Here is a 22994-nt window from a genome sequence, read left to right on the forward strand (position 1 = left end):
CTCCTGGATCTCAAGCCTTAGGCCCTGGACTGAATTATACCACTGGCTTTCCTGGTTCTCCAGCCTGCAAGCAGTAGATTATGGGACTTCTCCAGCTCCATAACCATGTAGCCAATTCCTACAGTAAATCTCCTCTTTATCTATCTTTCTATCCATCTATACTATTGGTTCTGATCTTTGGAGAACATTTACTAATACATTTATTGATGAATGTTTCAGTTGTTTCCACCTTTTTGCTATTATGAATAATGTGGCTGTGACTATTGGTGTATAAGTTTTTCTGTGGACATGTGTTTTCACTTCTCTTGGGTATATCCCTGAGAATGGAGCTGCTGGATCATATGGTAACTCTGTGTTTGAGGAACTGCCAGACTGTTTCCAAAGCAGTTGTACTATTTTATATTCCAGCCAGCAGTGTATGAGGGGTCCAATTTTTTCTACTTCCTTGAGAACATTTGTTCTTTCTTTTTTATTATAGCCATCTTGGTGGGTGTTAAGTGGTATTTAACTGTGGCTTTGATCTGCATTTCCTGATGTCTAATTGTGTTGAGCATATTTTCATGTGCTTGTTGGCCATTTATATATCTTCTTTGAAGAAATATCTCTTCATATCCTTTGTATTTAAATTGGGTTATTTGTCTTTTTGTTGTTGAGTTGTATTAGTTCTTTATGTATTTTAGATACAAGTCCCGTATCAGATAAGATTTACAAAAATTTTCTTTCATTCTGTGGGTTTATCTTTTTACTTTCTTGATAGTATATTTTGGAGCACACAAGTTTTATTTAAAATTTATTATGCCCAGTTTTTCTATTTTTTTCTTAAATTGCTTGTGCTTTTGGTGTCATATTGAAGAAACCATTGCCTAATCTAAGGTCACAAAAATTTACATCTATATTTTCTTCTACGAGTTTTGAAGGTTTGGTTACTATACGTAGGCTTTTGATCTGTTCTGATTTGTATATGCTGTGAGGTAGGGATCTAAATTCTTTTTTAAATTTTTAAGCTTTTGCACATACAATGTATATATACATTGTCCCAACATCATACGCCGAAAAGACTGCTTTTCCCTATTGAATGGTCTTGAATGGTCTTGGCATCCTTGGTGAAAGTCACTTGACTATAAGTATGAAGGTTCATTTCTGGACTTTAAATTCTATTTCATTGATCTATATGTCTGTCCTGCCAGCACCATGCTGTCTTGATTACTGTAGCTTTGTAATAAGTGTTAAAGTTGGTGTCTCCTTCAACTTTGTCCTTTTCTTCAAGATTATTTAGGCTATTCTGGGTCCTTGAATTTCAATGTGAGTTTTAGAACTGGCTCACCAATTTCTGCATATAAGTCACCTGAAATTTTGATTGCATCAAATCTATACAGCAATTGGGGGAGTATAGCCATCTTAACAATGTTGTCTTTTGACCCGTGGACATAGAAGGTCTTTCTGATTTTTTAGGTCTTTATTAATTTCTTTCAGCAACATGTTTTAGTCTTCAGAGTATAGGATTTATCCTTTTGTTATTGTTGTTAAATTTATTCCTAAGTATTTTATTCTTTTTAATGCTATCACAGATGAAATTATTTTCTTAATTTCATTTTTGGTTTGTTCATCGATGCTGCATAGAAATACAATTGATTTTTATTATTGACCTTTTATTCTGAAAATTTGCTGAATTCATTTATTAACAGGTTTTTGGTGGATTCCTTAGGATTTTCTATATCCAAGATTGTATCATCTGAAAATAGAGAGTCTAACTTCTCCCTACCCCCCCTTTTTTAAGATTTATTGATTTATTCATGAGAGACACAGAAAGGGAGGCAGAGACACAGGTGGAGGGAGAAGCAGGCTCCTGGTAGGGAGCCTGATATGGGACTCGATCCTGAATCCTGGGATCCTGTCCTGAACAAAAGGCAGATGCTCAACCTCTGAGCCACCCAGGCATCCCTAACTTCTTCCTTCCTCCTCCACATTCTTCTATTTCATTTTTGCCTGACTGCCCCGGCTGAGGCCTTAGGTTTGTATCCCAGCTGTCCAAGCAGTGGAATATCTGTTATGGGCCATCACAGAAGGCTGAATTAGGTGCTCCTGCTCCTTTCACTAGGCAGTTAATCCTTAGCATTCATCCCACTGCCCAAACTGAGAGATACACACTTCCCAGAATATAGTTCAACAGGGCAATACAAGTCTCAGGCATTAATCAGGCATATGCTGGGCCAGGTCACTACCCTGTTCCCAGATGGGGTTTGGGACACCAGGAAAGAAAGAAAATGGAACAATTTCAGACATGGAACCCTTTCTGCCCGAGCTGATGCCATGGGACCTCAGCCTCAGAGGAAGATCAAGGAGCTCAAAGAGGAACCGGGTGGGACTCACTTGTGCGCAGAACTAGAGCTTTGACCCGGACAAGCCTCCCGGCTCCTCCCCACCATCCACACAAGAAAATCACTGCTTTTGCAGTTTACCAACCAAGTAAGCTATTTTCTGCTCAGACTCGGAGTCAACCAATTCTGTAAGGCATCCTAATTAACGAGGAAAGCTCCAGGTCAGGCATGTTCTGGTGCTTGCAAACCCTCTGTGCCTCCAGCACTTCTCTGGGAGGCTGGGCCCGGAAAGGCTTCTAAAGAGATCTCTGAGTCTGGGTGGCTTTGTGATGGCTGTTTGTTGTGAGGAGGAAACAGACCTTTCTTCTGCACTGGGGACAGCACTGCAGTGGCATTGGTGACTTCAGAAACAAGATGAAATAAACATCTTGGTTCCTGAGCAAGCTGAGGACAGCAGGCTTTGTGTGGGAGTCCGCAAAGGTGCAAGAGCTATTCGGGAGTTTGCCAGAGCTGAGAATAAACTGGCTTTGATGAGGCTCCTGGACACAATCCAGTTCTTAGCAAAATCCACCCCAACCTCCCTAAAGTGCACCATTGAGAAAATGGCTTGAAAATAGGTTGAATGACATGGGGAGCAACATTGGTAGAATGGCTCTAATGAGCCAAAAAATGTGGTTTCAAATGCCCCTGTCTCTGAGTGCCACTGCCTGGCTTTGCCAGCAGATGTCAAGGCGGCTCACTGGAGCGAACTCAGAGTGACAAGAGGCGGTGCTCATGCAGAGTCTCAGCCAGTGAGTCGCATTCACATGCAAGTCCAGAAAATTCACTCCGTGTGGGGAGCGAGGGGCCTGAGCCGAAGGAGAATTGTATGCATCCAAGGGCTGGGGGGAGGGGGAGGATGTGTGCAGAAGGAAATCTCGGGGCCCTCCAGCAGGGAGAGTTTTTGGCTGGACCTTGCCTGCTGGCTCCCAGGGAGCTGGGGGGCTGTTGACTGTACAATGTGATCCTGATTATTCAGGGGCTGATTATCCACTTCATGGATTCCCTGGCTTTGTGCTTCTGCTTTTTAAAAGTTTCCTGACTTTTGGTGATGTTGCTGCTCTGCTGATACCAAGTAGCAGAAAGAACGGAGAGAGGATAAAAATAATTTTGCCACGTGTTAACAATTCCCAGAAAGGATCTGATTGGGGACAGGGAGCAAATTGCGTGGTTAAAATAGAATCTGGGGCTCGTTGAGGGGGGATTTCCTTCTCTGTTTTCTCTACGTAGTATATTGGGTGGCTACTGCCATCGGGTCTCCCTGGCAGATTTACTGAGCAGAGCTCCATATGGCAGTGCTCAGGAAAAGACAGGGAGAGAGAGCAGCCAGCTGTAGGGATGTAGACTACAGAGAGAGGCAAGCAAGGAAGAAACATCTGGACTCTGCGAGTCTTGGCCTCCAGCTGCTAGTGTGTCGCCGTCGTTGTCGGGTCTCAAGCCCCATCCGGCGCCTGGGCCACCAAAAATGATCAAACATTCTATAATGATGACTTGAGGGAGTTCATTACGAATGCCCAGAGGGAAGAAGTAAAAATACAGAGCCGTGAGTTCCTTCGGAGAAGTCAAACCCCAAGAATGTCATGGAAATGTCACATGAGCATATTAATCCCCAGGAGAAGTTGAATTAACCATCGGTAAGGAAAGTGGGGGTGACCTCTCATAAAGTTAGTGGTGGAAGTGGGCTATGACTTTAAAAAGAATTCTTGAATTAATGTTCCTTGAAAGGAACGAACTCTTCTATATTAATACACTTAGGCTGAGGGCTGATTAATATCATTACTTTGAATTGTAATCTCTTCATTAACTTCTCTCATTTTCCTTTATTAGTGCCCACTTCTATTTTTTAAGTTTATACACCACATGTGATAAAATTATGGCAATTATGCTTTCAATTCGTAATCAGGATTCGTAAATAGTTCTAACTGCGCTTTTCAGAGATGGTTCTTCTCCACTCCAATGCACTTGTCCGTTCCTCAAATACCACCACTTAATTCAAAATTAAAGATCTGTATTGCAATGAAAACAGAACAGGAATTATATTTCACTCTTAAGTCTAACTTTGTTCTTCTTTTTCTTCTTGTTATCAAATTTGAGAAAACTCAAGTTTCTTTTTTTTTTTTTAAGATTTTATTTATTTATTCATGAGAGACACACAGAGAGACAGAGACACAGGCAGAGGGAGAAGCAGGTTCCCTGTGGGGAGCCCAATGTGGGACTCGATCCCAGGACCCCAGGATCACGATGGAAGCCAAAGGCAGACACTCAACTACTGAGCCACCCAGGTGCCCCAAGAAAACTCAAGTTTCAAATACTACTGTTGACAGAAGCATCTACTGAAGACAAAGTTTTTTGTAAACTGGGATAACTGATCCTAAGAGCCTTCTCTACCCCACACCCTCCACCACCAGGATGTTGCAGGGTAGGGGCAGCAGAGGATTAGTTTGGCAATAATAACAGTGCCTAAACTTTTTTGGTCCCAGTTGACTTGGAGATTCAAATAAAATTTATAGGCCTTCTTCCCAGAAAAGTCTACACGAACACGAAAGCACAGATTCCCTAAAGCTATGCTACCCTGGTTAGAGTCTCCTGCAGAAAAAAAAAAAAAAAAAAGACAACTATGATCTACAGCTTCTTCTTTGGGAGATGAGCTTTAAGGAGGATTTTGAAAGTCCTTTCTTTATAACTGACATAAAGAAACAAAGGACTGCTAAAAAAATTAGGACAAGAAGGCAGTGGGGAGCTCAAAGGAAACAGAAGTACAAAAAGTGAAAATAACATCTGTTGGGAAAACTGCAAAGAGAAGATGGTGGAAACCCTTTATAGTAACCCCACGTGGGAGTTTATCCTGTTTTCACTGCAGTAGCACCCACGAAGGGAGGACCCCAAAGTACAATGGCCTGCAGAATCGCTGTCTGGAAGCCATGCAGTGATGCCAACAACAATTTGAAGCAAACACGTGAGAGGACAGCTGGGAGGAAAGAGTCTGAATTCAAAAGACCCCAGCAGGAGATGTTCCGTGACAGAATCAGACTTGACAGGCAGAGGCATTTACTTCTGCTGTCATCTCTAAACAGAAATCTCAGACGACATATTTAGTATGCTCGTGAGATGCCACAGCATGTCAAAGGAAGAGCAGGCATATGTTCAAGCCACAAAGGAGAACCTATCCTAAGAGTGGTCAAGATGACTCAAGACTTCTTTAATATTCTTAATAAAACAGCTGCAGCTCTCCTGTGCTATGGAACGGCTTGGTTAAATGCAATTCTATTAAGTATGCATTGGGAGTGCCTACTGTATTTAGACAAACTGCACCTTGGGGACTTGGCCATGGCGCTAGCCACTGGCCTAGCAACAGCGTGTATTTAAAGGCGTTTGGCAAAAACATGGCATTAGTCATGAAACTGGTAGATTTAGTTTGAAACTGATACATTTGTGTTGAAGAGTCTGTTACTTGATACTTCCTAAAATAACAGCAAAGGAATCAAGAGCTGCTAACAGCTAGTCCTTGTCCAAGTACAGTGTGTTGCCATAGTGGTGGAGACAAAATTCACAGAAACATTACTATGAGTTTTCAAAGACAACCCCATTTCACATTTCCTTGTGATTGATACTTGTCTTGATCTGGAATAGAAAATTTTATATGGACTTTATTCAAAGTGAGTGATCAGAAATCTGGCCAACCTGGCATTATAAATGTATTCCTTGAGATCTCCCTTCTTTTCCAAACACATAACACTAATATAGAAAATAGAAAATTAAAAATATGGGAGTAGAAAAACAAAGTTAGAAGGACATTATGCATCATTAAGGGTAACACTAGCCTCTGTAACTGACAAACTCTGAGATCTCGATGGTGTAATACAATAGGAGTTTACTTCTCACTCATGTAAATGTGAACCAGATGTCCAGGGAGCTGCCTTCCATGCAGTGATTCAGGGACCTAGGCTCCTTCTGTTTTGTGGCTCCTCCATCTCTTAGGAGTCTTTCCCTTCCAGCCAAGGAGAAGTGAGTGGAACATGACGTGGGAGCTTCTTTGAGACAGGCCAAGAAATGTCATGTATCGCTTCTGCCCACATTCCCTAGCCATATTCAGTCATTTGGCTATACCTAATTGCAAAAATGTTAAAATTGTAGTCTAGTTCTGTGCCCTGGAAATAGAGAAAACCGATTTTTAGTAGACATAAAATTTCTGCCTACTTAGTCAGCCATCTTTATGGTCCAAATGTCTCCATGGGAATACACATCTCTGTGGGGATAAGCATCTCTATAGACCAATGGCAGGACAAAAACACAAAACAATAAGGAGGAAGTAAAGTCATTGGTCACTGCATAAAGGATAGTAAAAGGTTCAACTTTTAGAAGGTAAATGGTACTATGAATGCTTCACCTGTATTGAGAGGCTGGGGATAAATTCATTGCTTGAAGTCAGGCTAGGGCTTGCTAACTCAAGAAAAAATTATATACAGCTGACCTTTGAATGACACAAATTTGAATTTCACACATCCACTTAAACACATTATTTTTTTTATAAATACAGTACTATAAATGTATTTTATCTTCCTTATGATTTTCTTGATAAAATTTTATTTCCTCTAGCTCACTTTATTGTAAGAATACAGCATGTAATACATATAAAATATAAAATATGTGTTAATTTACTGTTTGTGTTATTGGTAAGACTTCCCGTCAACAGTGGGCTATTGGTAGAAATTTAGGGTGGAGTCAGAAGTTATATACAGATTTTCTACTGTGCTGGGGGGTAGCAATGGCAGTTGGCATCTCTAACCCCTATATTATTCAAGGGTCAATTGTACTGAAAAATGCTGTTGGGTGGAACAATGTATAAAATATTGTATCTCTAGGAAGTGGATGGACATAGGGTCCCTTAATTAGAAACTAAAGCAAATTTCCATCTGTATCTGTTTTATCAGCAATTATCATCAAAGGGCAAAATAGGCCCATTCAGCTATAATGAAAGAAAAGGAGGCGATTGCAAACCCCTTAGACATGCAGGGGTCAACATAGAAAGAATGTCATGAGAAAAAAGTCAAAGCAAGATGAACCTACAAATAAAAATTCCAAGACATATTGAACTGAACAAACAAAAACACAGAAAGAAAAAATAACTTCCAAAATTAACAATCAGAAAATAAATTGATCCTGTGGGGTACTTGGGTGGTAGGTTGAACATCTGACTCTTAGCTTTAGCTCAGATCATGATCTCAGGGTTGTGAGATGGAGCCTGCAATCAGGCTCTGCACTCAATGGGGAGGCTGCTTGAGATTCTTTCCCCTTTCTCTCTCTGCTTGTCCCCTCAACTTGCGCTCTGTCATAAACAAACAAACAAACAAACAAACAAATAAATAAATAGAATTTTTCTTAAAAAAAGAAGAAAACAGAAAATAAATTGACCCTGGACAAATTTGTAAAGGAAATTCTAAAGAAAACCTTAAAATAGTTGTATTTGGAATGTCCAGAGAAAGAAATTCTATCCATGAAGCAGAATAGGAAATTATATTTCTAAAAATCAGGCAAATGTAAGTAAAATGGGAAGATATGGAGGCACCTGGGTGGCTCATGTACACAACTCCCGTAAGTGGAAGCTAACTCTGGAATCTTCAGGTTAAACTTTTTAAGACAGCTATATTGAATTCTCACACACCATACAATGTACCCACCTAAAATGTACAACTCAGTCATTTTCAGCATATCTGCAGTGATGCATCTGTCACAACAATTAATGTAAATGTCATCACCCTGCAAAGAAATGCCATACCCATTAGCAATCATTCCCCATTCCCACCCCTCATCCCAGCTCTTTCTGTTTCTGTGGATTTGTCTATTCTGGGTGTTTTGTACAAATTGGATGACAACATATATCATTGTTTGTGACTGGCCTCTTTCACATAGCATGGTGTTTTCAAGATTCATCTGTGTTGTGACCTGGATCAGTACTTCATTCCTTTTATGGCTGAATAATATTCCATTATATGACTAAACCACATTTAAAAAAAAGATTTTATTTTTAAGTCATCTCTATACCTAACATGGGGCTTGAACTCACAACCTTGAGATCAAGAGTCATGTGTTCCACTGACTGAACCAGCCAGGTGTCCCAACATTTTCTTTATTCATTCATCCATCGATGAATATTTGGGCTGTTTGCCACAAATAAATACTCATTTTTATATGTATGAGCCTCCTTAAAAACATGCCTTTATTATGGAATATTTCAAACATATACAAAAGTAGAGAAAATAATACAATGAGTTCCTTGTACTTACTACCCAGCTCAACAACTGTCATTAGTTATCTTTTTTTATATCACCACTCATCTCCCCAAGCACTCACAAATATTTTGAAACTAATCTTAGATGTCATATGATTTCAACTGAAAATATTTCAATATGTATCTCTAAAGACAAGGACTATTTTTTTTCTTTTCTTTCTTTTTTAGATTTTCTTTATTCATGAGAGACACACAGAGAGATGCAGAGACATAGGCAGTGAGAGAAGCAGGCTCCATGCAGAAAGCCTGATATAGGACTTGATCCCAGGACCCCAGGATCATACCCTGAGCCGAAGGCAGATGGTCAACCACTGAACCATCCAGACTCTCCTTTTTAAGCATAATTACAATATCATAATATCCTAGAACTCCAGCTATAATTCCTTAACATCATCAGTGTTCCTATTTTCTTGATTGTCTATAAAGGTTCTGATTTCTGTTTGGTTTGTTTTATAGTTTGTTTAAAATAGGATCCAAAAAGGTCTATATATTATCATTGGTTAATAACTTCTCTTTTTTTAGATTTTGTTTTTAAGCAATCTCTACACCCAATGTGGAGTTCAAACCACAGGGGACTCCAGGATCAGGAGTCAAGCACTCCATGAATGAGCCAGCCAGGCGCCCTTCATTGGTCAATAATTTCATAAGTCTTTTTGAATGTAAAGGATCTCCTTCTGTACACTTCTGCTATTATTGTTGTTTAAAACAACAACAACTGGGCCCTTGGGTCCTGGATTTCCCCTCGTCTGAGTGTATCCTCATAATGTCACTTCGCATGTTACTCTGCCCTCTGTATTTCCTATAAGATGTGGGAGCTTGAACAGATTCCGGTTTGGTTTTTCTGGCAGGACTATTATATAGGTAGTGTGGATACTCCCATTCAGAGGCAGATGATGTCCTTTGTTTGATTCCATGGCCGTTGTTGATCACTGCCTAAAGACACTAATTCTTTAGAAGTTGCAAATTGTATATTTCTATTATTCTTTCTTCATTGATTAGCTAGATTACCTCCATAAAAAGAAACTTCCTCTTGTTAAATACCTGATTACACCAAGGTATAGTTCCCATAGAAAAGGCAAGAAAAAAGGTTTGATTTTATTTCTATTGATCAGTTTCCAAAATAGTCATTGGTTCCCTATAGTCTTTAGAGAACATCAGTGTATTGCTGTTTTCGTATTATTATGAACTAATGGATTCAAACTTATTATGTGTGTCTATAAACATTGTCTGTTTAAATCTATTTTAATTATCACTCTTATTTTTGCTCAGATATGTCCCTTACAAGTCCTTTTGACACAATCTCAACAGTTTTTGATATATTTCTTGCTATTTGGTATGACAAGATGTTTTAGGTTCATCTTGTACGTTTCTAGCACCAGACCTGGAATGGGTCATTTCTTCAGGTGTCCTCCCTAATCTCATCTTTTTTAAAGCAGGAAATGATATCTGGAAAACATGATCTACATATGCCCTTTTGTAGCTTAATTAGATACAATCTCCTGGGGATTTATCTTATTTATTTTTTTCCTAAGATTTTGTATTTATTTTCATGAGATACACAGAGAAGCAGAGACATAGGCAGAGGGAGCATGCGGGACTCGATCCTAGGACCCCGGAAACATGCCCTAAGCCAAAGGCAGATGCTCAACCACTGAGCCACCCAGGCGTCCCTCTCCTGGGGTTTTCTTTAAATATTTCATATGACAAAAGAGAAAAACATTTATTTTGAATTTGGCCAACTTACTCTGTGAATCTCAGTTTTCTCATTTGTAAAATGCAGAGTATACTAATCATTCCTGATGGTTTGGTACCGATTAAACAAGTCAATACATGTAAATCATTTAGAATAATGTCTGTGATAGTGAACACCTAATAAATGCTAATTATGATTTAACACCTAGCACTAATTTAATATTCAGATTTCATTATATGATGATTTATTTTTAAGATCAAAATATTATCCTTTTACAACCCAGAGCTCCTCTTGATTATCCTGACACCCTAAATTTCCCTGACCTGATTTGAGCATTCACACTCTCGTGCAGCAGGGTTCAATTAAGGAAGCCAGGAGAAAAAGAAACCAACTCCAAAGTTATTTTTTGCTTCTTGGAAGGCCATCTGCTGCCATGACCCATTTTACAGCATGCAAATTCATCAGCTGAGTGCAATTTCCCTTCAATCAGTGGCCCAGTAAATATAATTACATTGCTAATTTTAAATTTCAAATGGTCAGTTCAGGTTAAAGAGTGCCCATTCATCAGTCAAGATTCTGCAATTAATTGAGAAAACAGAGGGCCCACATGCCAGGAATTTGACAGACAAGTGGGAAACAAGTTTGTTTTCCTTCACCTATTAAACCACTGGCACACAACAAATAGAAATATTTCTGTATCTACCCCCCCCCCTTTTTTTCCATTGGAAACAGCCACTGGACACTACAGAGAAGGGGTAAGGAAGATTACCTTCACAGACCTGGTCCTTTGGAGACCAGACTGATCTCTTTAAAAGAAAAGAATCTATCCTTGAATAAACTTTATGGAAAGTTCACAGTAAGGAAAATTAATACAGCTAAATAATTTCAAAATAGTGACATATAATGACAGCTAAATATTTTAAAAATAATGTATCGGTTTCCTAGAGCCTCTAAAGAATATCAATGTGTTGTGGACTGTGTAACACATCAAAATTGCTTTGCAAGACATTATTAAAACAATAAATGAAATTGTCATAAGATTGGAGATTAAAGTATTATGCCAATATTAAATTTCCTGGATTTGATCACTGCTTTGCTCTTAGAAAATACACATTCAGTAAAAGAAGTAAAAGGATGCGATGTCTGCAAAGATCAAATGATTCAGAAAAAATTAATGTGTGGGTGTGCATGTGCATGCATGCATGCAGAAACAGAGTACGTGCACACACAAGTGCTCATAAGTGGCAAAAATTAAAAATTGGTGAAAACAGGTGGATCCACAGGTAAAAGGTATAGGGGAGGTTTTTTTTATAACATTCTTTAAATTCTTCTGTAAGTTTAAATTTTTTCAAAATAAAGTATTCTAGAAAATAATTTTAAAAATTTGTAAATGACTTCAAAAGCCCAGACTGAAAGGAAAAATACATTAGAGGCTATTCAAAAGTCCAATTAGTTAATTGTCCTATAAAGAAGTGTGTTACATAAGCATGAACATTATAGGTAATTATTTGAGCGAAGAATTAAGAAAAACCAACAATGCAAGCCTTGATTCTCACGATACCTAACAGATGAAGATCACAGATTATCTGGAATATTAATGCTAATACTAGTATGAGTATGTATATGAATAAGATACTAATATTAATATCATCTTGACTATTAGAAGGAATTAGAAGAGCTGGCCCAGAGTGAAGGCCTGTTTGAAAAGCTTGCTGAAATGTCAGCCTTAACTTCCGAAGGCAAGTCTTCCCATTACAGTAGGTCCCAAAGCCAGCTGCTTAAGAGTCCTGATCTCCATTTGTCAGAAGACTCCTCTCCCTTTAATCAGGTATTCTAATCCCCATTGATGTACATGCAAATACCTGCTTTGTATTAAAAAAGAAAAGCAACATGATATCAACTAACCCTTTCCTTGGATGCTCTCCTTTCTCTAACTAAGGCAGCAGAAAGCACTATTCTCCTTAATGGTTCTTGTATTTTTGTATTTAACTCCTGTCAAGGGTGGAAGGTTGTCTCTGATTGCTCCAGGAAGAACTGATTGTTTTCTCTTCCTCTGACTTAGGAAGTGACCATGTTATAGAATGCTACATTTTGTATATTTGTTTATATGGCTTGCTCTCTCTGAAGGCTGAGTTCCTAGAAGGTAGGTAACATGGCTTACTCATCTTTTTATATCACCCCAACAGCTCTGGCATAGTGTAGGCTCTCAACACTCACTGAACAAATGAACGAATGAATGCATGAATGAGTGACAGGATCTGAGCTAGATCCAGAGGAAATGAAAAGAAACAAAAATTCAATGTACTTAGGATTTATTTATCTGACACATCTGAAATCTGAACCAAGAACGCTAACATAGGCACAATTGCTTACTAATGGGTCAATTTCCACATGTTAGTGATAAGATATACACATTCTCCAAGATGGCAGAAGAGTAGGGGTCCTCAACTCATCTGGTTCCACAGACTTACCTAGATAACTTTCAAAACATCCTGAACACCTACAAAGACTTGAAATATAAAGAAAGAACAGCTGGAATACTACAGAGAGAAAAGTTTTCACTTCTAACAAGGTAGGAAGGTGAAAAAAAATTAAAAAGAATAAAGTGAGGGAGGGGAACTGTGCTAAAGCAGAATGGCAAAAGCCCAGCCCTGGAGAAGTGGGAACTTTACAAACCCACACTGGGGTTTTCCCTGACAGAAAAGGGCTTAGCAGGGAAATTGGACAGAATTGTAAGAGGGGCAGTAAAGCCTCAAGATTCCTGGAGTCACTATAAGAGGAAGGGCGCCCAGGAGAAAGCTCACAGCAAACCACGGTCCAATATCGCAAAGGGCTGGAGCACTGCAGCCCTTGGGGCATTTGGGAGAAGCCAGTCAGTAGATGGGCTGGTTCTGGAGTGGCCTTCACAGTAGAGACTAGCAACAGAAGGAGGTGGATGTACTCTATTCCCTTCAGGTGAGGCAGTCCCCAGGAGTGCGGGCCTGGTGGCACAGGGCCTGGGATCCCAGGGTGCCCAAGCAGACAAAGCCAGAGATCCTCTGTCCCCCCCGGGACAGATGGAATGGGGAGGGCACAGGAAAGCAAGAACTCTCTTGCTGCTCGGCGCCCCCAAGCTGTGTAGATCAGTGCACCCATGCCTCCCCCCAGGAGCATCTAGGCCAGTGCAGACTGGGAGACTGTGGTTAGGTACTCATGGGGAGCTTGATCCCAGAGGTGGAAATCTGGTGCTGTCATTTTTTTTTTCCCTCTTTGTTTCACCTTGTGCCTGGGAGAGGTGGGGCCTCTAGGGAGCAAAGGCCTCACAGGATAAACAGCTCACACTGAGCCCAGCACCCAGCAAGGGGCAAGGCATCTCTGCCCAGGCATAGACACCTGAGAATCAGCACAGCTGACCCCTCCCCCAGAAGACCAGCTGGAAGAACAAGAGAAGAGCAAGTTCTTGACCAAGCAATGCTGGAAAGCTCCAGGACCGAGGGAAAATTGAGGGGAAAGTAGTATATATAGAACAAGAGGGTTCCCCCCTTTTTTCTTTTTCCATTACAACTCATTTTTATATTAGACTAAAAATTTCCAATATTTTTTCCCTTTTCCCACCTTAACTACAATAATTTACTGACTCTTCATTTTTAAGTTTTTTCCTTTTTGACTTACATATTTCTATGATTACATGTCTTAGATATATTTTTCACTTTTGGATTCCCTTCAATGTATTCAATTTAATTTTGGTAGATATACAAGATATGGGTATTTATTTTTTTTGTTTTTTTTCTGCCTCGTTTTGTTTTACAATGGTGGAAATTAGTACCTTCTAACACATGACCAAAATACACCCAGAACCAAGTGGAACACCATGTTGGTTCATTCTGTGAGACTATATTCTCTCTTCCTTCCCATTCTCTCCCCTTTTATCTTGTTTATGTTTTTGTGGTCAATATTGGGGCTTTATATAAGTATTGCTGGTTTATATAAATTTGGGATTGAGCATCTTCTAACATACAGAACAAAATACACTCAGAACCAAGAAGATTACCCTCTAGGACCCCACAGATAGACTACATTCTTTCTTCACTACCACTTCCTCACTACCACCATCCTCCCCTCTTTTTTTCTCTCTCTCTTTTCTTTACTTTTCTCTTTTTTTCTTCTTTGCTTTTTGGTTTTTGGCTTTTTATTTTTACTATTTTGTTTTAAAATTTGTTTTTCACTTTAGTGGTCCTTTTGTTTTATTTTGCCCTGTTCTTTTTCTTTTATTTTCTGGTCTCTGGCCTCTTCAGAATCATCTAGGGTATTTTATGTAGGTCGTGGTCAATATTTTTGACTTGGCCTGCTCATACAGCCACTCAGCACTGGACAAAACGACTAGAAGGAAGAATTCACCACAAAAGAATGAATGGGAAATAATACTCTGCCACAGAATTGCAGAATTTGGATTTCAATACAATGTCAGAAATTCAATTCAGAAGTACAATTATAAAGCTACTGGTGGCTTTGGAAAAAAGTGTAAAGGACTCTAGAGATTTCATTACTGCAGAATTGAGATCTAATCAGGCCAAAATTAAAAATAGATTAAATGAGATGCAATCCAAACTGGATGCTCTAACTGCTAGGGTTAATGAGGGGGAAGAGAGAGTGAATGACACAGAAGATAAGTTGATGGTAAAGAAGGAAACAGAGGAAAAAAGAGAAAAACAATTAAGAGCCCAAGAAGATAGGCTTAGGGAAATAAATGATAGCTTGAGAAGGAAGAATTTACATCTAATTAGGATTCCAGAAGATGCTGAGAGGGAGAGAAGACCACAAAATATATTTTAACAAATCATAGCTGAGAACTTCCCAAATCTGGGGAAGGAAGCAGGCATTTAGATCCAAGGGATAGAGGATCCCCCCAAAAATCAATAAAAACCATTCAAGACCTCGACATTTAAGAGTGAAACTTGCAAATTTCAAAGATAAAGAGAAAATTCTTAAAGCAGCTTGAGACAAGAGACTCTTACCTTATATGGGGAGAAATATAAGATTAACAGCAGACCTCTCCACAGAGACCTGGCAAGCCAGAAAGAGCTGGCATGATATATACAGGGTACTAAATGAGAATAACATGCATCCAAGAATACTTTATCCAGCAAGGCTGTCATTCAGAATAGAAGGAGAGATAAAGAGCTTCTAGGATAGGCAGAAACTGAAAGAATATATGATCACCAAACTGGCTCTGCAAGAAATATTAAGGGGGAACCTGGAAAAGAAAGAGGGAGCCCAAATAAACAATGCACAAAAACAGGGACTGAATAGGTAATACAATGACACAAATTCATATCTTTCAATAGTTACTTTGAGCATGAATAGGCTAAATGATCCCATCAAAATGCAGGGTATTGGACTGGATAAAAAAGCAAGATCCATCTATATGCTGTCTATAAGAGACTCATTTTAGACCTAAGGACACCTTCAGCCTGAAAATGAAAGGGTGGAGAACCATTTACCATTCAAATGGTCCTCAAAAGAAAGCTGGAGTAGCAATCCTCATCAGATAAATTAGAGTTTATACCAAAGACTGTAGTAAGAGATGAAGAGGGACACTATATCATACGTAAAGGGTCTATCAACAAGAACACCTAACAGTCATGAATATTTATGCCCTTAATATGGGAGCCGCCATGTATGTCAATCAATTAATAACCAAAGTAAAGAGATACTTAGATAATAGTACACTAATAGTAGGAGAATTCAACATGACACTTTCAGCAAATGACAGATGTTCTAAGCAGAACATAACCAAAGAAAAAAGGGCCTTAAATAATACACTGGACCAAATAGATTTCACAGATATATACAGAACTTTCCATCCGAATGCAACTAAATACATGTTCTTCTCAAGAGCACATGGAATTTTCTCCAGAATAGACCACATACTGGGTCACAAATCAGGTCTCAACCGATACCAAAAGGGATATACAAGGGATTGTCCCTTGTATATTTTCAGACCACAATGCTTTGAAACTAGAACTCAATCACAAGAAGAAATTTTGAAGAAACTCAAACATATAGGGGTTAAAGAGCATCCTACTAAAAGGTGAATGGGCCAACCAGGAAATTAGAGAAGAATTAAAAATATTCATGGAAACTAATGAGAATGAGGATACAACCATTCAAAATCTTTGGGATACAGCAAAAGTAGTCCTAAGAGGGAAATACATTGCAATTCAAACCTCCCTCAAAAAATTGGAAAAAAAACTCAAAACACAAGCTAACCTCACACCTAAAGGAATTGGAGAAAGAACAACAAGTAAAGGCTACACCAGGCAGAAGAAGAGAGATAATAAATATTCGAGCAGAACCCAATGAAATAGAGACCAGAAGAACTGTAGAACAGATCAACAAAACCAGGAGCTCATTCTTTGAAAGAATTCATAAGATAGATAAACCCCTAGCCAGCCTTATTAAAAAGAAAAAAGACTCAAATTAGTAAAATCATGAATGAAAGAGGAGAGATCACAACCAATACCAAGGAAATACAAATGATTTTAAAAACGTATTATGAGCAGCAATATGCCAACAAATTAGGCAATCTAGAAGAAATGGATGCATTTCTGGAAACCCACAAATTACCAAAACTTGAACAGGAAGAAATAAAAAACCTGAACAGGCCAATAACCAGGAAGGAAATGGAGGCAGTCATCAAAAACCTTCCAAGACACAAAAGTCCAGGGCAATTTTTTCAAACATTTAAAGAATAAATAATACCTATTCTATTAAAGCTGTTTTGAAGGATAGAAAGGGAGGGAATACTTCCAAACTCCTTTTATGAGGCCAGAATCACCTTGATTCCAAAACCAGACAAAGGCCCCACCAAAAAAGGAGAATTATAGACCAATATCCCTGATGAACATGGATGCAAAAATTCTCAACAAGATACTAGCCAATAGCATCCAACGGTACATTAAGAAGATTATTCACCATGACCAAGTGGGATTTATCCCTGAGATGTAAGGGCAGTTCAACCCTCGTAAAACAAGTGTGATAGATCACATCAACAAGAGAAAAAACAAGAACCATATGATCCTCGCAATAGATGTAAAAAAAGCATTTGATGAAATACAGCATCTATTCCTGATTAAAACTCTTCAAAGTTTAGGAAATGGAGGGAACATTGCTCAATATCTTAAAGACCATTTATGGAAAGCCTACAGTGACTATCATTCTCAATGGGGAAAAACTGAGAGCCTTTCTCCTAAGATCGGGAACATGGCAGGAATGTCCACTCTCACTACTGTTACTCAACATAGTGCTAGAAGTCCTAGTCTCAGCAATCAGACAACAAAAAGAAATGAAAGGCATTAAAATTGGCAAAGAAGTCAAACTCTCCCTCTTTGCAGATAACATGATATTATATATAGAAAACCCAGAAGACTCCACCCCAAGATTGCTAGAACTCATGCAGCAATTCAGCAATGTGGCAGGATACAAAATCAATGCCCAGAAATCAGTGGCATTTCTATACACTAACAATGAGACTGAAGAAAGAGAAATTAAGGAATCAATCCCATTTCCAATTGCACCCAAAAGCATAAGATACCTAGGAATAAACCTAACCAAAGTAGTAAGGGATATATACCCTAAAAACTACAGAACACTTCTGAAAGAAATTGAGGAAGACACAAAGAAATGGAAAAAATATTCCATATTCATGGATTGGAAGAATTAATATTGTGAAAATGTCTATGCTACCCAGAGCAATGTACATGTTCAATGCAATCCCTATCAAAATACCATGGACTTTCTTCAGAGAGTTGGAACAAATAATCTTAAGATTTGTATGGTATCAGGAAATACCCCAAATAGCTAGAGGAATATTGAAAAAGAAAACCAATGCTGGGGGCATCACAACGCTGGATTTCAAGTTGTACTACAAAGCTATGATCATCAACACAGTGTGGTACTGACACAAAAACAGACACATTATCAATGGAACAGAATAGAAAACCCAGAAATGGGCCCTCAACTCTATGGTCAACTAATATCTGACAAAGCAGGAAAGAATATCCACTGGAAAAAGGACAGTCTCTTCAATAAATGGTGCTGGGAAAATTGGACAGCTGCGTGCAGAAGAATGAAACTAGACCATTCTCTTACACCAGACACAAAGATAAACTCAAAATGGTTGAAAGATCTAAATGTGAGACAAGAATCCATCAGAATCCTAGAGGAGAACACAGGCAACACCCCTTTTGAACTTGGCAAGATACATCTTCCAGGCAACTTATTTCAAGATACATCCATGAAGGCAAGGGAAACAAAAGCAAAAATGAACTCTTGGGACTTCATCAAGATAAAAAGCTTCTGCACAGAAAAAGAAACAGTCAACAAAACTAAAAGACAACCTACAGAATGGGAGAAGATATTTGCAAATGACACATCAGATAAAGGGCTAGTTTCCAAGATCTATAAAGAACTGATTAAACTCAACAGCAAAGAAACAAACCATCCAGTCATGAAATGGGCAAAAGCCATGAACAGAAATTTCACCAAAGAAGACATACACATGGCCAACATGCACATGAGAAAATGCTCTGCATCACTTGTCATAAGGGAAATATAAATCAAAACCACAATGAGATCCCACCTCCCACCAGTGAGAATGGGGAAAATTAACAAGACAGGAAATAACAAATATTGGAGAGGATGTGGAGAAAGGGAAACCCTCTTGCACTGTTGGTGGGAATGTGAACTGGTACAGCCACTCATATGGGGAATATAAGAAACAGGTGAAAGGGATTATAAGGGAAAAGAGGGGAACTGAGTGGGAAAAATTAGGGAGGGAGATAAACCATGAGAGACTCCTAACTCTAGGAAACAAACAAAAGGTTGTGGAAGGGGAGGTGAGGTGGGTGGAGGGATGGGTAATGGGGTGATAGGCACTGAGGAAGGCACTTGATGGGATGAACACTGGGTTTTATACTATATGTTGGCAAATTGAATTTAAATAAAAATAAATGTAAAAAAAAAGGATATACACATTCTCAGAGGGGAAATACTATGGAAATACATCTGGAGCACACAAGTACCAAGTATAGTTTCTGCCACTGACAGCATTTTCCCTACATGTTCCCAGGGAGAATGAAGTCCACACTGAGGAGTCTTCATGCCTCAAACAACCAGACCCAGTTGAGTCTTCTTGGGATTCAGTTCTATTTGAGGAATCTGGGTGGCTCAGTCAGTCAAGTGTCTGACTCTTGATTTTGACTCAGGTCATGATCTCAGGGTGGTGAGATCGAGCCCCATGTCAGGTTCCACATTGAGCATGGATCCTGCTTAAGATTTTCTCTCTCTGCCTCTGCCCTCCTCCCCTCCCCTGGCTCATACACATACTCTCTCTCTTTCAGAACAAAACAAACACTCAAAAAAAAAAAAGGAACTCGGCTCTATGAAAAGTCCTCTTGGAAGATGGCACCATGTCACAATTCCTACTTCGAAGAGTATAAGTACCCCCATTCAGGCTGTAGATCAGTTGAGCAAGTTACCTAGGCTTTCTGGGCTTCAGTTTTCACACTTACAAAATAACCATAACAATACCTACCTATATTGGTCAGGGCTTAGTTTCAGAAAAAAGGAGTCAATGCTAGCTTTTTACACAAGAAGAAATAGTAGTAAATGGTTTACCAATTTACTGAGAGGCCCCAAGGAGCAGACTTGGGAGCCACACCTCTCAACCAGGGCTAAGGGAGCTACTGCCCGTTCTTGGGTCAGAAAGCCACAAACTCCTGAACTGCACCACATCACGACCCCGAAACCTGATAATTAGGAAGCCACCCAAGGTTAGGAGGCTGTTGCTCTCTCTCCCCAAGCTTGCTACAATTAGTAGCAAGTAGTAGTAATGCAGTTTACTACATTAGTAGTAAGATGAATGCCCCATGCCCTGCTCTGTAACCCCATGGAGCTGAGACTGGATACAGGGGCCTCTGCTGATGATACCAGGGGAAAGCAACCTGCCTCTACTACCCTACTCTCTGCTCTTGCTTTGGTTACTGTTCGCTTTACAAAAATGCGATGGCATATATAATTTTCTTCCCCTTCCTTTTCTTATTCAATATTACCTCTTGAAAATCTCTTAAAACTGTTTGATACAATACCAATTCATTCAGCTTAGTGACTACATAATATCTACGATGCAGATATGTAATAAGTTACTTGCCATCATCCTACTGCTCATTCTGCTGATTGTTTTATTTATAGCTTTTCTCTAATAATAATGCATTAAAAATCCTATGCATGTGACTGTTTTGGGAAGCAACACTTTGGTGCATAAATTGGAGGTACACAGCCCAATGAATTTTTTAAAACTAATATATCTATATAATCAGCACCCGAGTTAAGAAGCAACATTACCAGCTCCCCAGAAGCATTCATTATGCCTTCTCCTGGTCATTAACAGCTACTCTCCAGATCACTCTGAATTTTGTGTTATTTTTGACTGCATATAAATGTAATTATGCATTTATGTTCTATCATGCCTGGCTTCTTTTGCAAGATTCATCCACATTGATGCCTGGAGTTATAACATATTCATTCTTACTTTGCACAGTATGCCATTAAATGAGTATGACAATTAGTTTCTTCATTCTACGCCTGATGAATGTTAGGGTAGCTTCTAGTTTGGGGTTCATATCAATGGTGCTGCAGACAACATCCTTCTATGTTTCTTCTGGTGAATGTATTACACATTTCCATTGGGCATTTACCAAATGTAGTATTGCTACATTATGGAGTATACGTATGTTTAGATTTAAAAGACACTGGCAAACAGGTCTTCAGGATGGCTGTATCAATTTACATGTCTACCAGGAGTGTATAATAGTTTTGATTGTTCCACACTCTTGCCAAAAGTTGGCTTTTTTATTTTTGGACATAAGTTTGTGATTTCTATGGGATAGATTGTCAGGAGTGGGATTCTTGAGGCAAAGTGTTTATGTATTTTTAACTTGAATAGATGTGGCCAGCTTGTTTTCCAAAAAGTCTGACTGCACATTTTCACCAGGGATATAAAAGAATACTCTTCTCCCTACATCTCTACAAACAATAAATAGGTTTGCTCTTAAGTTTTGAAATTCTGTGGGTATAAAAAAATACAACATTGTTATTTTTTTTTTTAATTTTTATTTATTTATGATAGTCACAGAGAGAGAGAGAGAGAGAGGCAGAGACACAGGCAGAGGGAGAAGCAGGCTCCATGCACCGGGAGCCCGACGTGGGATTCGATCCCGGGTCTCCAGGATCGCGCCCTGGGCCAAAGGCAAGCGCCAAACCACTGCGCCACCCAGGGATCCCCAACATTGTTATTTTTTAATTTACATTTTCTACTATTAATCTTCCGTGAACTGTGTTTTTGGAAGGGGGCAGGTTATGGAATTTGTGACTTATAAGAAAAGATTAAAGCAATGACTTTAGTCCAGAGAAATAAAAGCCTAAGGGGAACTTGTATTAGCAGTCTTGGAACATTTGAATGCTCATGTTCTAAAGAATTTCATGGCCTCTATGTATCTTTTGAGGGCAGAAATGGGAACCAATGAATGGAAATTTTAAGGGGTCATATTTTAAGTTAAATTAAAAAACCAATAGTGTTGGGGTGCTTGGGTGGCTCAATTGGAAAAGTGTTGGAATCTTGGTTTTGGCTCTGGTCTTCACATGATCCCCAGGTTTTGATATCAGCCACAGGTGGGGCTTCTGCTTAGTGTGGAGTCTGCTTGAAATTCTTCCCCCAGCATGCTCACCCCCCGCCACCAACTCAAGTAAATAAATAAATAAATTTTTAAAGAGAGAAACCAATAGTGTTATCCCATTAAAAAACAAACAAACAAACAAACAAACAAGCAAAAAGTTTTCTTTGAGCCTATAAATTCTCTGTCCTGCGTGTACCTGCCATGAGGCTGCATGCTTATGTATTGGGGGTATGCTGGAGGGGATTCTGACTCGGATAAGGGGTTCCAAAACCAGGTCATGCCTGGAGATCCATTTAAGAATGTTTAAATTAAGATTCCCAGCATCCTGCCTTGACATTTTTAAAAGAAGGCCTAAGGAGAGGGCCCAAGAATCTATATTTTTTCAAACACTCACCAAGTGATAATGATGTAGCCTACATACAGACCAACATTTGAGGAACGCTGAAGCAGGCAACCTCTATAATCTCTTCCAATTTTGAAATGATGGATTTTATTAGCTGTTACATTAGCAATGTTATTTAATACAAAATGTAGCAAGAGTTGGATAATGAAGGGTTGTCAACAACCCCATCCATAGTTCTTTGCCTCTCTGACTAGTACCTACCTAAGGAAATAGGAGAGAGAGATTTTCCTCCTGCAAATGAATGCATCTTGACTATAATCCTCAGGCAAATGAAGCTACTTGTAAGATTATGAGTTATGGATTAATAATTTGCAGACAAAGCATCTTGGGAATTCTGCATTTGAGTGTGGGGGAGTGGGGGCTTCATGATTTCAGAAGTTAATCCTAAAAGGAGACAAATTCCCCATTTAAAATGAGCCATCAGGGCAGCCTGGGTGGCTCAGTGGTTCAGCACTGCCTTCAGCCCAGGGCATGATCCTAGAGACCCCGGGGTCAAGTCCTGGGTTGGGCTCCCGGCATGGAGCCTGCTTCACCCTCT

Source organism: Vulpes lagopus, chromosome 10 (assembly GCF_018345385.1).
Source record: "Vulpes lagopus strain Blue_001 chromosome 10, ASM1834538v1, whole genome shotgun sequence".
NCBI classification, from domain to species: domain Eukaryota; kingdom Metazoa; phylum Chordata; class Mammalia; order Carnivora; family Canidae; genus Vulpes; species Vulpes lagopus.